Source organism: Schistocerca cancellata, chromosome 3, assembly GCF_023864275.1.
Source record: "Schistocerca cancellata isolate TAMUIC-IGC-003103 chromosome 3, iqSchCanc2.1, whole genome shotgun sequence".
Taxonomy (NCBI): Eukaryota; Metazoa; Arthropoda; class Insecta; order Orthoptera; family Acrididae; genus Schistocerca; species Schistocerca cancellata.
In genome coordinates this window covers 19,372,714-19,388,226 of record NC_064628.1, presented here as the reverse complement: position 1 = coordinate 19,388,226, position 15,513 = coordinate 19,372,714, and positions in this window count along the sequence as shown.

Genomic DNA, 15,513 nt, shown 5'->3' with positions numbered 1-15,513 from the left:
TGCTAGCTTTCGTTCGCTATATAGAAACTGAAGCAATTAAAGAAGAGTTGCTGTTTTCTACAGAGTTGAAGACAACTTCAAAAGCAATTCATATAGTGGCAGCCGTCTCTGAATTCTTTTGTAAAAATGAGTTATCATGGCAGAAACTGATAGGCGTATGCACAGATGGCGTCCCATCAATGCTTGGATGTCGCTCAGGATTCGTGCAGATGGTAAGAGAAAAAAACTCTTGTGTTACTGCTCTATACTGTGTAATACACCGTCAAGCATTGGCAGCTAAGGCACTTCCAAAGGAACTCAATGATGGCTTGAAATTGCGCATCAAAATCGTGAATCATATTAAAAAGAGTGCGTTAAATTCTAGGTTATTTACGGCTCTTTGTGAAGACTTGGGAGCAGAGTATAAAACACTTTTATTTCATACAGAAGTGCGCTGGCTTTCAAAAGGAAATATGCTAGGAAGATTATTTGACTTTGAGACGAAGTGATGCAGTTTTTGGAAAATAACAAAAAAACTGAATTGTATGTGGAATTTAGAAAGCCCGGTGTTCATGTTGCATTGGCTTATCTGTCAGATATTTTAGAATCTTTAAACACATTGAATTTGAAATAACAAGGTGGAGAGTCAAACATAATTTTTCATCAGGATGCCATCAAAGCGTTTACTGATAAGTTGCAACTATGGAAACGTAAAATTTTAGCCTGCAATTATTTCTGCTTTCCCAGATTGTTTGGAATCCTGTAAGAAACCCGATTACACAACGATTTTAAGGATACTGATACTAAGAGTAAAATATCGAACCATTTGCAACACCTCATTGATGAATTCGAACGATACTTCCCTAACAGTTGTGATGATAAAATTTATTATAGGTTAGTGACGGATCCATTTCATGTTGACGTGGATGTGTTGCCAGACAGACTACAAGAGGAAGTCTTAGAATTAAAAATGATTCTGCAGCGAAGTATGATAAGATGGATAAGCCTTTATTTTGGGTGAAATATTTCACGGTGTATCCCAGCACAGCAGAACAAGCACTGAAACTGTATTTACCATTTTCAAGCACTTATTTGTGCGAAAGAGCATTTTCAGCGGTAGTGGCGACAAAAAATAAGCTTAGAAGCAAACTCAATATTGCCAATGATTTACGTTGCGCAGTTTCTACTATTCAGCCAAGAATTCAAAAGCTTGTAAAACATATGCAAGCTCATCCTTCACATTGATTTACTTGTTTTTTTCTTGCCATATGTGTGTGGAAATAATATTTTTATAATAAATACGTCACATTATAAGAGAACTTGTTATTTTTCTCCTAACTATCCTTACATGTAGGTAATACTGTAAAATTATAAAAAACTATTTCGAAGAAACAATATAAAATAAACACAGTGAATCTGATTTAAGTATAAATACTGCGTGTGATCCTTATGGATTCTGATGTTACGTGTGGTATGTTATTTCAACTAATAACAGTATTTCTTCTGGATGAAGACATAGCGAAAGTTTAACCTAGATATGGCAAGCGAAGAGTAGTCCTAAAATCGTATACTGGTGAAGAAATGGTGTGCAGCAAGGGAATGTAATCAATGTAATGAAGTTGTTCTATTCATATTTTTTTTAAGTTCCATGTAGTCTGCAAAATTATTTCGTAAAACTTACTTTTTATTTTTTGTCTGGTTCTGAGAACTGGGCGTTTGTCGCCCTTCGGTAGCTGTCGTCGTTGACATAAATGCCAACCTATGCGCAATGACAATGGGGAGCGCTATAGGTGTACAAATCAGTGATGTGCGTTAACACCGTGACTGAGTGACTATTTTTGATAATGAGTGAAAGTAATAAGCTACACTCAACTTAAAATAATGGCCCGATCCACTAATCTGCAAAGGTCGCAAATATTTTTCCTTTTTTACCAAGGACTTTCTTGACTTTAGGAGTGGCTTATAATCACTATAATCACTAGACTAGACTGATGACGTAATAACTGCGACTCGATACATTAACAGCCCACCATGTTACATGACGTCATCATCACAAATTTTTCAATAGTTTCTTGATAATTAATTTAGGGGGGGGGGGGACACGGAAGTTTTCTTTTCGGCACAAAGGGGCGTGACAAACAAAAGTTTGGGAACCTCTGATCTAGCGTAATCTCAAACTATATTAAGCAGCGTAGCGACAGGCTATTGTTAAAAGTGTGTTCCGTTTAAGTTTCTAAAAGTTCCTTCCCTTTTATCAGTGTATACCTTGACTCGTTCGACATTCCTGAAGGGTGATTGAATGAATTATGACTGAGCGAGCAAACTGACTATGCATATAGAATTTCTTTCAAATATAAACAGTTTGCACAAGTCTAGTACGAAAATGTAACGACTAGTGATTGAAACTTATAATTTTTACATTGTTAAAATGCAATATTCAGACCTATTTGGTCGTTTCATTTCTTGAATGTGTGGTTTCAAAGATCGCCGTGAAGCATGAAAGCGAAGGCAGCGCCATCTAAGTGGCATTTTGCGACATCTGGAATCATATTATAATGCAAACAAGTACGCTGGACGGCAGCGCTGCTTGCTTTAAGTGTGCAGCTGGAGGCACGGCAGGTTGAATCGATATTCAACAAATACGTACATTATTTCTCGTTGTTATGAAACTTCGTAGTACATCTTTTGTAGCCGAAGGACTTTAAATTAAACAGTGTGAAAGGATGATTTGGGTCTGCTGCTGAGAAGGGTTTTAATTTACGAGCTCTCTCTTTCGTTTGCTTTGTTGATGATGTAATTTTATGATTATATTTTGATGTTAGGAGCACTATCGTTACATGTAACCCAGAGAGAAAAGTTCGCTAGATTCATAAATTGTAACTTAGTAAGTGCAATACATCCGTACAAGATTGTAAATCTCGATACGAGATGATCTTTCATGTGAGAAGTATTACATAAGAATCGTGGGTTGACTGTTTGCTTAGGTACATGTGCAGAGCCTTTCATTTGTACTCTGTTTATTTAGTCGGTATAGAACTTCTTAAATGGAAAAGAAATATTTAGGAACCTCGTGAGGACCAGACTGGTTATAAACTCTACTACAAAAATTTATTAAAGTTTTTTAGGAATCTTGCACTAAGGCAAAATTTTGATAACGGTTGACGAGACAAATGAGGAGCAGATCTTGGTTAACATTTTTCATGTTTGTGGAATCTCTATGCTGTAAAATCGTAGTTGCTCATTTCATCTAGTCTAAATGCTTTGATTAACGTCACATTACAATTTAACGGTAGAGTCAGATATGTGTATAGTACTTAACAACCATTTTTTGAACACTGCTGGTGAATTAAAAAAAAGCTTAGTTTCTACAGAGAATCATATAATTCTCTTGGAAAATGGCTTCCGAGACTGATAATTGAAATACTTCCCTTTCATACTGACAAGGGGAGAATGAGTCAATAATTAAATCATTGAAGGCTACAGACATGATGGAGTACCTTTCAGAATACTGAAGTACTGTGCTGCACATGTTAGCCCTTTCAATTGTCCATATTTGTAATTTTTCCTTTAGGTTTGACCAATTTCCTGAACGATTTAAGTACCCAGTAGTAAAGCCACTTTATAACAAAAGGGCGAAAGGGATAATGTAGGCAATTTTAGACCTATTTCTATGCTGTCAGTGTTTATTGATTGGCGACTCCATGTTGTCTTGTGCACTACGACCAGATAACAGGTATACTTGAAAAAAGAGACAGCATTGGTCGTATATTTTTTACTATCGCAAAATCGATTTTCTGTCACTGAGTGACCATCTTCAGTGCTATATTGTATAACTTAAATTAAGATGCACTGTTGTCAATAAGCTTACGGCAATCACATAGACTCAATGTCTCAACAATAGCAACATTGTTTCTATTTCATAGTGGGCGAGCCACTACAGATTTTGCCTGTGTAACATCTGTGGGATTTGATACATCCGGATTCGCACCTAAGTGCTCCTCAGTGCAAAGTTATGTATTCATATTCTCCCTATAGTAAAGGTGATTTAAATTTAGACTCAGTACCGAAGCATTTTCACCTTTTCCCCTACCCTTCAGTTTACAGGAGCAGAACCACGCGCCACCTTCCAGGCGGGATACAAAACACGATAACATCAATAATAATAATAAAAACACAACAGCAATCAGAGTCTGCAAAGTCGAAATACGTGAAGGACTAGGAACTACACCACGACAGAAGTAAAATAAATGGGGAGTTCATTGATGAGACAGTACTACTTTTATGTTAAAAAAAGGAATGATTTTCTATCACAAAATGACATGTGGCGACAGATGCAATATTTTCGAGCTTAACAGTCACATTATGGATTCGTATCTGGAAGAGTATGTTGGTAACTACGTATCTGATGTGACTAACTTGAGAACATCACACATTCTACCTCACACACTGTTCTCAGTCATAAGACTGCATCCAACAGTATAGTTTTTTCCCTAAATGAAACTACTGGTATACTAGTTAGTTAGTAGTTTGTTTATCCAGAGCGCATTTCCAAAAGATATCAGATATGTCATCTTAATTGAAAAAGGAAATAATTAAAAAATTAACTAATTCGTATATACAGTAGTGGCTAATGTAGGACTAGCTTAACATGTTGTGTCATTAGTTTGATACCTTGTGAATAGTGTCTTTTATAAATATTTGCAAACAAGTTTACAATTAAAAAACAAAGAGGAGATTTGTTAAATTGTTCATTTGGAGGGTCAATTAACATCAGACTTTCGTAACATGTCTCACAAGAAAATAGAAACTCAATAAAATCAATGTGTTATCCTTATGGGTAAATATCTGTATATAAAAAACATCTATCTCAGATAACTAGCGAAGTTAACCGTAGGAAGTGCGAGCTCTTGACGATCTTGTCAACAGCAACAGCCATTTCCATCTAAGCTCGGCATGGGATGTGGCGTTAGCAAAAATACCCAGGAACTAATGCGAAAGTGGGTGATGAAGCGGACAGAATAGACAGGCAGCGCGCTAGCCGGTACCCCAGTGCCCCTCTAAATGCCCCCCCCCCCCCCTTCCCCAGTCGCGCCACCCCACGGAGCGCGATATTCCCTCCGGAGTGGTTGTTACACCCTGCAGAGCTGTCTGGGTCCAGCGGCTACAAACGAACTGAACGTGAACCTGAAACTTCACCTTTGACGAGCAGTAAGAATCTCACAAAAACGTTGCAACAACACGACGCCGTGACTCGGGTGATAAGCAGAGAAGACTTTATCGCCTGTACAAGGACGTTAGGTATTTCGTCATCTTAACAGTCACTGAGATTTATATCAGATCTTTCTGAGTACTTGTTTCCTCTCTCTAAAAGTGGTGATTGCCACGTTGATAAACTACTTCTTATCTTCATGTGCTACAGAAAACAGAGGTAGCCATTTCACTGCAGTTTTTGTTACAAGTAAATCAAGAAACGCGGACAGAAACAGCTCCGAGGTAGCTGCGGGTTTTTACGTAATCTCCTTCGTTCTGAGACTGGAGTCGATATAAGGACGCAGGTATTCGAGAATCTACCTTTTAGCGCAGATGCCTACCTTAACTCCATTTAATTTTCAGGATGCCCTCGCCTCGCTTAAAGCCGTCGGCACACGGACCGTGCATCCGAACGTTGAGCGTTGAGCGTGCCGAGTTTATGACGTCATAGCGTGGAATAGTACGTTCGGGAGTCTTTCCGAATGTGCAGAGCAATATGTGGCATGTCAGATATTCTGAGCGTGCGTCTGAGCGTTGACCAATGAGATGGCACAACGCCACCTACGTCACAAGCACGCCGTCTCTCTTCAGTACACAGTTGTGAGGCGCCATATTGACATTCATTTCAAGTCTATATGTATATATGCCGTTTCTGACCACCAGCAAATTGAGAATCACTGGAAAACCCGCTGTTAGTTGTGTGATTCGATCCAATAAATTAATGAGAAACATCATATTCGAAGCCAAAGAATTATTGTAACTTGCGTATTATAAGAGTAGGCTATTTGAAGGCAGCGACACACTGAAGATCCACCCAAAATGCATTGGCCTTGGTACAATTTGTTATAATAAAATATCAATTAATAACATAATTACCTGCGATTAACGTTTTTACGAATGGGTAAGATAGTATGAGTCAGCGCTGGGTATCGTTGGTTTAGCGTAGTGCGTAGCGTCTCTGTCCGTTAAAGAGATTTTGATGTGGCGGTGGTTCGCGTCATAACCCTTCCAATTTTTTTCCCTAACATTCGCGTTTTTATTAGGCTCTGATACTTTATTATTAGTTTAATATAAGTATATACTATAATATTTGATGTTATGTAAATATAAGTTCACCTTTTTTTGAGGGGTGACTTTGTCCGATTGGCTTAATCTACAGGACAGCTTGCGCTACTTGTATGAAGATATTTTGCTCCTTTTACGCTTCGTAATTCACATGTTGCAAAGATTCTGCTACTGGGTACGAACAGTGATTAAGTAAGACTGACCCTGGGGTTTTACTAAAATGTGGGAATGACGAAATAATGTTTATATTATGCGGAGAAGTATTTCAAATTTGTACCGCACTGTTTGTAATGGAACTTTTATAAGCCTGTGTCCTTATTGATTGGACACGGTACTTTCCTTTTCGTGGACGATGAAGGAAATGTGCGTTTTAATAGAGCTAACGTGGGAATTTTACGCGCGCCCGTTGAGTAAACAGTGTGATTTATGAACTGGAAACATCCCTCAACTGCCGCTGGAGTGCGTTGCGATCGCGTATACCACGTTGGGCCCCACGAACCGTATGCACAAGTCGCATCGTTCCTGAGCGTTCAGCAGCACGTTGAACTCGGCACGCTCAACGTTAACGTTCGACAGCACGGTCCGTGTGCCGACGGCTTAAGGATGGACATGTTTCTAAGAGCACGGCAGTCAATGAGAAGCGTGCCGAAAACTGATTGACCCCTGCAGCCGCTAGGAAGGAGCGTCAAGAACGCACACGTGAAGGCGTGTGAAATTTTCTGACTCGCAACAGCCGTTTATACCTGCCTCAGAAAACGAGAACGGACCGAAGATTCCAGCGCCCCGCAGGCACTGGGAGGAACGTACACAAAGCGCCAAGAATCCGCACAGCAAGGCGTGTGAGACTAAAGAACTGCGAAAGAAGTCAGCCTGCTTAAAAAAAGGTTGTATGAACATTAAGTATGTTGTTAATCACGAATGCCAGCAGGTTCTCAAAACGAGGCAGAAATGTGAGGCTGCCCAGGCCTCAAGCAGAGACACCTTTTATGAAGACGTGTCGAGTGGCTGCATTCACAACAACTTAGGAACGCAGGAAAACATCGAAGTAATGCACGACCAGCGCTGGGAAAACCTTTGACGGTGAAATCAGGAGAAACACTGCGAGGGTCACTCCAAAAGAAATGCACACTATTTTTTAAATAAATATAGTTTTCATTCTGCATGTGTGAAAGTTTTAATGGTTGAAATGGCTCTGAGCACTATCGGACTTAACATCTGAGGTCATCAGTCCCCTAGAACTTAGAACTAATTCAACCTAACTAACCTAAGGACATCACACACATCCATGCCCGAGGCAGGATTCGAACCTGCGACCGTAGCGGTCACGCGGTTCCACACTGAAGCGCCTTTAACCGCACGGCCACACCGGCCATAAAGTGGGGCCGAGGCAGTTCCAGATAAGTTTTATAGTCTGCCGATAATTTATGGATTTCTAGTTTTAGCTTGACAATGCCCACTATGGAAAGACGGTAGTTACTGTTATTCTGAAGAAGGTTGGGTTATCCCGACTGAAACCTAGGTAAATTCTAGGCTAACAGTGCAACTGAGGCTGTTGTAACCTCCCCACAATAATATAAATAAATATTATGGATGATGATTCTGGTTTAGTGTAACCTCAAAACAAAATTCTTTCTGATTTAATCTAAGCTCAAAATTCATTCACATTTAGCGTAACCTCAAAACAGAAAAATTCCTAAATCTCTCAATTAAATTGTCACTCACTTATAACTTTTCAATAATTGTCTGTGAATTTAGCCTGGTAAATTTTGGACGACAGCAGTGCTGCGTCATGGCCCTGAAAGATCATTCTGAATAAAAAAAAAGGAAAAATTCTTACCTCAATGAAGTCGCTGGATATATCTGCTCTTACAATAATTTTTTTTTTTTTTGGCACAGCTCTGTGCAATGCTAGCCGACCTATCTGTCATTTATGAAAGAAAGCAACTGATTTTTCTTTCTATTGCAATAATCGGGATGATCATGGATGGGAGAAATTAGTAAATTCTTTAAATTGAAATGAATCGTTGTTAAAAGTTACTTTTTATGAGGAAGATTATTATTACGAGAGTTTTAAAACATTTACATGCGACTTGAGATAACATTACTACATATGCGCGAGGCTGCTTTTTACCTTATACAATAATACTCAGGCTCCGACATCGCTGCACCGCGACCGGGCCAGCCAACACGATACACCAGACCAGACCAGAGCAGACTCCAGACTAGCAACAACTTACTGCTACAGCTACACAGTTCCTACTGCAGTCAACACTGCTCTCTGGTCAGAGACGTTGCATATCGCAGGCAGCGCATGAGCAATACATCGAAATTACATCTGCTCGGACCTCTTACACTGTTAATTATTAAAATTAATATTTACACAGTTGCTGACAGGCCCCGAAATGTTGAAGATATTTAAATAAGATGATTCGTTTCTCCCACCTGCCCCTTAATAAATGAGTCGTGTCCAGGCCCAGTAAAATCGGCTCTTAGACTTGTAATTTCTGTTTCCTGTGTAAACGTTGCTGACTTTAATGCTCTCATTTCGTGTTTTATTCATCTAAACAGTCTGTTCCATTCGCTTATCAATCCCTTAACTTCATAACCTTCTGTGTTTGATTTCAGTTAATGTCTGATGGCTTCTAATGTGGGACGATCTCACTAGTAATTTGCATTCTATGCGATATCACAAAGAATTTCTTGGCGCTTGACATGACCGTCTCATTAGTCACCTACATGCCATTTCATGTGACATGGGAGAAGTTTTCAGTTGACTATAATAGGGCCTGCAAACGCATATTTTCCTAGAAATCGACAAAAGAATCTCTTATAACTGACGCTTTATAACGATATGTTTACGTAATGTGTATACATAAACATAACAGTTATAAATGTCCCCGTTCGTAGTCGCTATTTATAACAGTATGTTTACTTTTGTGCTGTAACATATAGCTATAATCAGCGGTGGAAATATTTGCGAACGCCGACCGTGTGCGGCTGTTTCTTGTTGGATCGTCTGATCAGTTTGAAGTTGCATTGCAGAGTAGAGTAAATGCCTATTCAAAATATAATTATTTTTGGATAGCTCAAGATGAATTTCCTAAGGGACCGTAATTTATCATGCATTTACCAGTGGAATATGGCGCGGAGAAAATATTTCGCCACATGCAACTTCCGTCCGATTTCGACAAAAGAATTCGTGACTGTGAACTCTCTATTTGGCAGAAACATAAAGAAAATTAAATAACTTCATGAAGGAGTGAGACATAGATTCTATACTAAATAAATAGTCCATACACCAGTTCCATTTAACTCTGAATTTGTGGCACTAATAGACGAACTTACACTGCAATGAAGGATTTAACATGGATGCCGTTTTGGCTGGCACTTCTCTTCTCGGAATGAAAATAATTCCATTGACGTTTTCACATACACGTCGCGCAATAAATCTACCGCTATGCAGTATTGCACATTTACTTTACACTAACATAATATTATTTTTAACAATAATAATACGGCGGCAAGACATGCGTGTCCGACACAAGTTACAAGAGACAAGAGCAGAAAAAAATGAGTAACTGTTAATCGAGAATATCTCGTACATCAAAAGAATGTGTAAAAGTGTTCTTCTTCTGTCCGTTTTTCGCGCCGCGGTTTTCAAAGTCAGTAACTCACTGCATCTCTGACGGCGCTTCGACAATAAACAAGTTACGTCACAGGTCGTTCGCCTTTTACATTCTCACAACATTATTTGCTAACTGTAGCTGTTGAAATGTTTACGTAATGTGTATACATAAAAATACAGTTATAACTTATGCACCTGTGATGCAAATGCTGTTCAACGAAAGTGATACTGGTGTAGCGAACAAGGAGTATGTCTGAGAAGTAGAGAATAAATGTTAGACTCCGAAGTGCATTTTGCAGTTTCTTTTCTTTTTTTTTGTATTTTTTCCGTTTAGAAATTGGTAGGAATGGGAGGGTTAATAAGGTGAGTAAACCAGTAATGAATAATAACAAAGTGAGCCGTACGTGGTTCGTTCTCGTGCCGTATCTCAGTTGACATCCTGTTTTTACTGTACTACCACCTTGTTATGTTAAGTTCAATTACTGGTGTCACTGAGTTGCTGCCTCGCCTGCCCATGAGCGGCAGCAGCGGCGTTTGTCGATATAAGCCCTGGCGTATTATCTTTGCTGACTGCTATTACTTCCCGGTTGTCGAGTGTTGGGAGTTAGTTCGATCTGGCAGTGAGTTGGGAGGCCCTAGCAATGCAGTTCGGACGCGGCAGAAGTTCAGTCGGGGCGCGGCTGCAATGAGGTACGGACAGCCACGACTCGCCCGACGGTTGCCGATACGTACCACTCGAGTGCGGAAAACCTCGGTTGGTCGTCGGTCGGTCGTCTTGTCGGACGACGTGTATGTTGGCCGGCGATCGCTTATGGGTTGGTTTGTTTTGGGGAAGGAGACCAGACAGCGAGGTCATCGGTCTCATCGGATTAGAGAAGGACGGGGAAGGAAGTCGGCCGTGCTCTTTTGAAAGGAACCATCCCGGCATTTGCCTGGAGCGATTTAGGGAAATCACGGAAAACCTAAATCAGGATGGCCGGACGCGGGATTGAACCGTCGTCCTCCCGAATGCGAGTCCAGTGTTTAACCACTGCGCCACCCCGCTCGGTGATCGCTTATGGGTTGCCTGCGTGTGCCGACTCTTGATTCATCCCTGTTACTGCCGTTAGTGTTGTCTAGTCCTTCGTGCAACTGTTCGTGAAACTGTGTGTAGCTTGTGATGTCGACTGCTCAGTTATTTTAGTACTGTCTCCGTGCTGATGTGCGGTAGTCGGTCGGTTTGTGTGGATCAGGCAAGAAATCTCCGCACGGCGCAATGGGCCGGGCCCGCTGGCGGTGTCTACGCAGTGACGGAGTATGTGGGAGCTGTTCCGATTGCTACGAGGTTCGTGGCTCACCGACCCAGGACATCAAAGTTGAGTGGTGATTTAATTACCAAAGCCAGACTGTTCACATTGTGCTGTTGGTTTTCATGGTTTGCTGTTGGGGGTATTCGGGTGAGCAACAGCGAGTGTTCGAGTTGGCGAAAGTTTGGCCACCATCCAGTGGAGTTTAACGGTATTTTGGTTATTTGAAGTCCAAGTGCTCCAGCGGAATTTTCTGCCTTGTGGCCGTTAGCGTTACCTGCCCTGCCCTGGCCGCCAACGTAAAATTCAGGCAGTGTTCTTTACTCATCGTGTTGTCGCTGTCCAACACGTGTGTGTAGTTTTGACAGCTTATGCATACTTGATTGTGGGAGGCTACGCCTTTTACGTTTTGGCTTCGGAGTTGCTTGTGTACTGGTCGGGTCGAAAGCAAGTAGTATTGTCGGTGGGTCCGTTGACTGTCTCTTGGTTGGGTTGCCGCAGATCGGATATAGTTGGCCGACTACCTGTCTCCCCTAAGCGAACGTTAATATTTCAAGTGCAGACCGATCCTCGGAAACTTCTGAGCGCCGCTGGCTGTACTGCCTTTTCTTACTGGTGTTTGATTGTGTATTTTAATGGCTTATAGCCGATGGTTTGAATTTGTATGCTTTTAGTTGGGTTTTAAATAATGAGTCTTCAACCGCTTTAAAATTGTTAGTTCCTTACTTGTCAAGTCTTGCATTGTTTGGTCCTTCATCCTCATTTAATATATATATATATATATATATATATATATATATATATATATATATATATATATATATATATATATGATAAAGTTTTGGGCCTTCTGCCTTTTGAAAATATATTGTAGTTGTCTTTTTCAATAATGGGCCTTAAGCTGCTCTACAATTTAAATTCCTTACTTGTTAAATCTTAGACTGTTTGGGCCTTCAGCCCATGTAAAATATTGTTTAAAGATAAAGATTTCTGCCTACTAAAATTATTTTAGTTGTTTTAAGTCATTGGCCTTCAGTCACTTTTAAATTAAAGTTCTTGTCTTTCAAGTATCAGACTATGTGGGGCCTTCAGCCTAATTGAAGATAAGGCCTTCTGCCTTTTTTTAAATTAATTAGATTTGTTGGGCCTTCAGCCAAGTTATAGAACTTACTTACGTGAGGCCTTCTGCCTTCTAAATATTCTCTTTTGAGTCTGAATTTTAAGTTAATGGCTTTCAGCCGTTTTTAAATTTAAGTGGTTGTGCCCTTAAGGCATGAGATAGTGTGGCCTATTCAGTCGATAACTAAGTTCAAAAAATTTTGCTGTTTCGTTTGGACAACTAAATAAAGTTATATGTGTTAGAGTGTAACTGACAGACCCCTTTTGGCCCCTTTCCACAATTCCAACTTGTAAGACGTGTACATTGCCGGCGATGGGCGAGGCATGACAGAATCTCTGACCAGAGAGTAGTTTGTCGTTAGTTGTTGCTTGTCGCTAGTCTGCGCTTGTCTGCGCGAGTCGACAGTGGTAGTCTGGTGGAGTCGGCATGTGTCGGCTGTGTGGTCTGTTCGGTACTCTGGTCAGGACTCTGGAGGATGAGTATTGTTAAAGAAGGTAAAGAAGCAGCCTTGCGCATATTTAATAATGGATGTTAATCGTGTTTTAATTTGTTCCAAAAAAATGCCCCAATAATAATTTTTATAATATAAAGTAACTCTTTTAAAGAAAAGCATTCATTTCAATTTAAAGAATATTTCCAATGCATGATCATACCTTCCAAGAATAAAAAAAAATATACGCCAGCATTGCACGAAGCTGTGTCGAAAAATATCTTCTTAAGAGCAGATATATTTGCAGTTTTCATTGAGGTAAGAATTTTTGCTTTTTTATTCAGAATACAGGGCCGAAGGGCAGCGCTGCTGTCCTCATAAAATTTATCAGGTTACTAAACTTTTTTATTATTTTGGTGTTTATGAATTTTTCAGTTTCGAACTTGACATTAAATGAGAAAAGAATTTTGAGGGAACATTAAATGTGAATGCATTTATGCACACAGACTATAAATGGGAGCCAATTTTGTTCAGAGGTTACAATATTTAAAATTCATTTAACTATTATTTTGTGGGGAGTTTACACTTGGCTCATTTTCATTTTCATTTTTTGTGTGGGGAGGTAACAAACTACCTGTCCTGCGGATTTAAGCAGGGCGTTTCACAAGGTAGGTTAATAAGTTTCTAAAACTATTTGGATTACTGGAGAATTAGAAACTGAAACCTGGTCGCCTTACAATGGCTCTATCATTCAGTATTATATACTGTCAGTTTCCATCAAACAATTAGACGACTGGTATCTGATATATAATATACTGCCGCGCAGAATGGCCGAGCGGTTTGAGGCGCCATGCCACGGATTGCGCAGCTCCTCCCGCCGGAGGGTCGAGTCCTCCCTCGGGCGTGTGTGTGTGTGTGTGTGTGTGTGTGTGTGTGTGTGTGTTTTGTCAGCTCAGTTCATTATATTTCTTATACCTGAGACACGTGCACCTCCCTCCAATATTTCAACAAAGGCTTAATCAGTCTTATCAAACAATTAAATATTATATGCGGAGACAGGAAATCACGGGAACAACTGAAATAGCGCATCACTTCACTGAAATTTGCACTTATTGTAACACTTGATAACACACCAAAAAAATGTTGCGTGTTACACTTGACAGATAATAGCTCTAGAACAATATTAAACACCTGATTCAGTTTTCTGCACTTAAGTTAAAGTTCAACAGGCGAACACAATTTAAGTTCTCCCATAAATATAAATATGCACGTAGGCGCATTAAAGAACTGGTTATGAAACAGTCACTTATAACATCAAGGCAGGCTCACTCCATTTAAAGGGAAAATAATTAGCAAGTTTACACATTGACTGAACAATTAGGTGAATAACAGGAAAGTGCACCGTCCATAACACCTCCAATAAGTTCCTTTCTTTAGAATATGGCACTAAGTGCAGCTCAATAGTAATTAAAAATACATTTAGGTTCCACCGATATACATATATACATATATATATATATACAGGGTGAGTCACCTAACATTACCGCTGGATATATTTAGTAAACCACATCAAATAAGTGACGAATCGATTCCACAGACCGAACGTGAGGAGAGGGGTTAGTGTAATTCGTTAATACAAACCATAAAAAAATGCACGGAAGTATGTTTTTTAACACAAAACTACGTTTTTTTAAATGCAATCCCGTTAGTTTTGTTAGCACATCTGAACATATAAACAAATACGTAATCAGTGCCGTTTGTTGCATTGTAAAATGTTAATTACATCCGGAGATATTGTAACCTAAAGTTGACGCTTGAGTACCACTCCCCCGCTGTTCGATCGTGTGTATCAGAGAGCACCGAATTACGTAGGGGTCCAAAGGGAACGGTGATGGACCTTAGGTACAGAAGAGACTGGAACAGCACATTACGTCCACATGCTAACACCTTTTTATTGGTCTTTTTCACTGACACACATGTACATTACCATGAGGGGTGAGGTACACGTACACACGTGGTTTCCGTTTTCAATTACGGAGTGGAATAGAGTGTGTCCCGACATGTCAGGCCAATAGATGTTCAATGTGGTGGCCATCATTTGCTGCACACAATTGCAATCTCTGGCGTAATGAATGTCGTACACGCCGCAGTACATCTGATGTATTGTCGCCACAGGCTGCCACAATACGTTGTTTCATATCCTCTGGGGTTGTAGGCACATCACGGTACACATTCTCCTTTACCGTACCCTACAGAAAGAAGTCCAGAGGTGTAAGATCAGGAGAACGGGCTGGCCAATTCATGCGTCCTCCACGTCCTATGAAACGCCCGTCGAACGTGTACCTCATCCCTCATGGTAATGTACATGTGCGTCAGTGAAAAAGACCAATAAAAAGGTGTTAGCATGTGGACGTAATGTGCTGTTCCAGTCTCTTCTGTACCTAAGGTCCATCACCGTTCCCTTTGGATCCCTACGTAATTCGGTGCTCTCCGATACACACGATCGAACAGCGGAGGAGTGGTACTCAAGCGTCAACTTTAGGTTACAATATCTCCGGATGTAATTAACATTTTAGAATGCAACATAAGGCACTGATTACGTATTTGTTGATGTGTTCAGATGTGCTAACAAAACTAACGGGATTGCATTTAAAAAAACGTAGGTTTGTGTTAAAAAGCATTCTTCCTGGAATTTTTTTATGTTTTGTATTAACCAATTACACTGGCCCCTCTCCTCACGTTCGGTCTGTGGAATCGA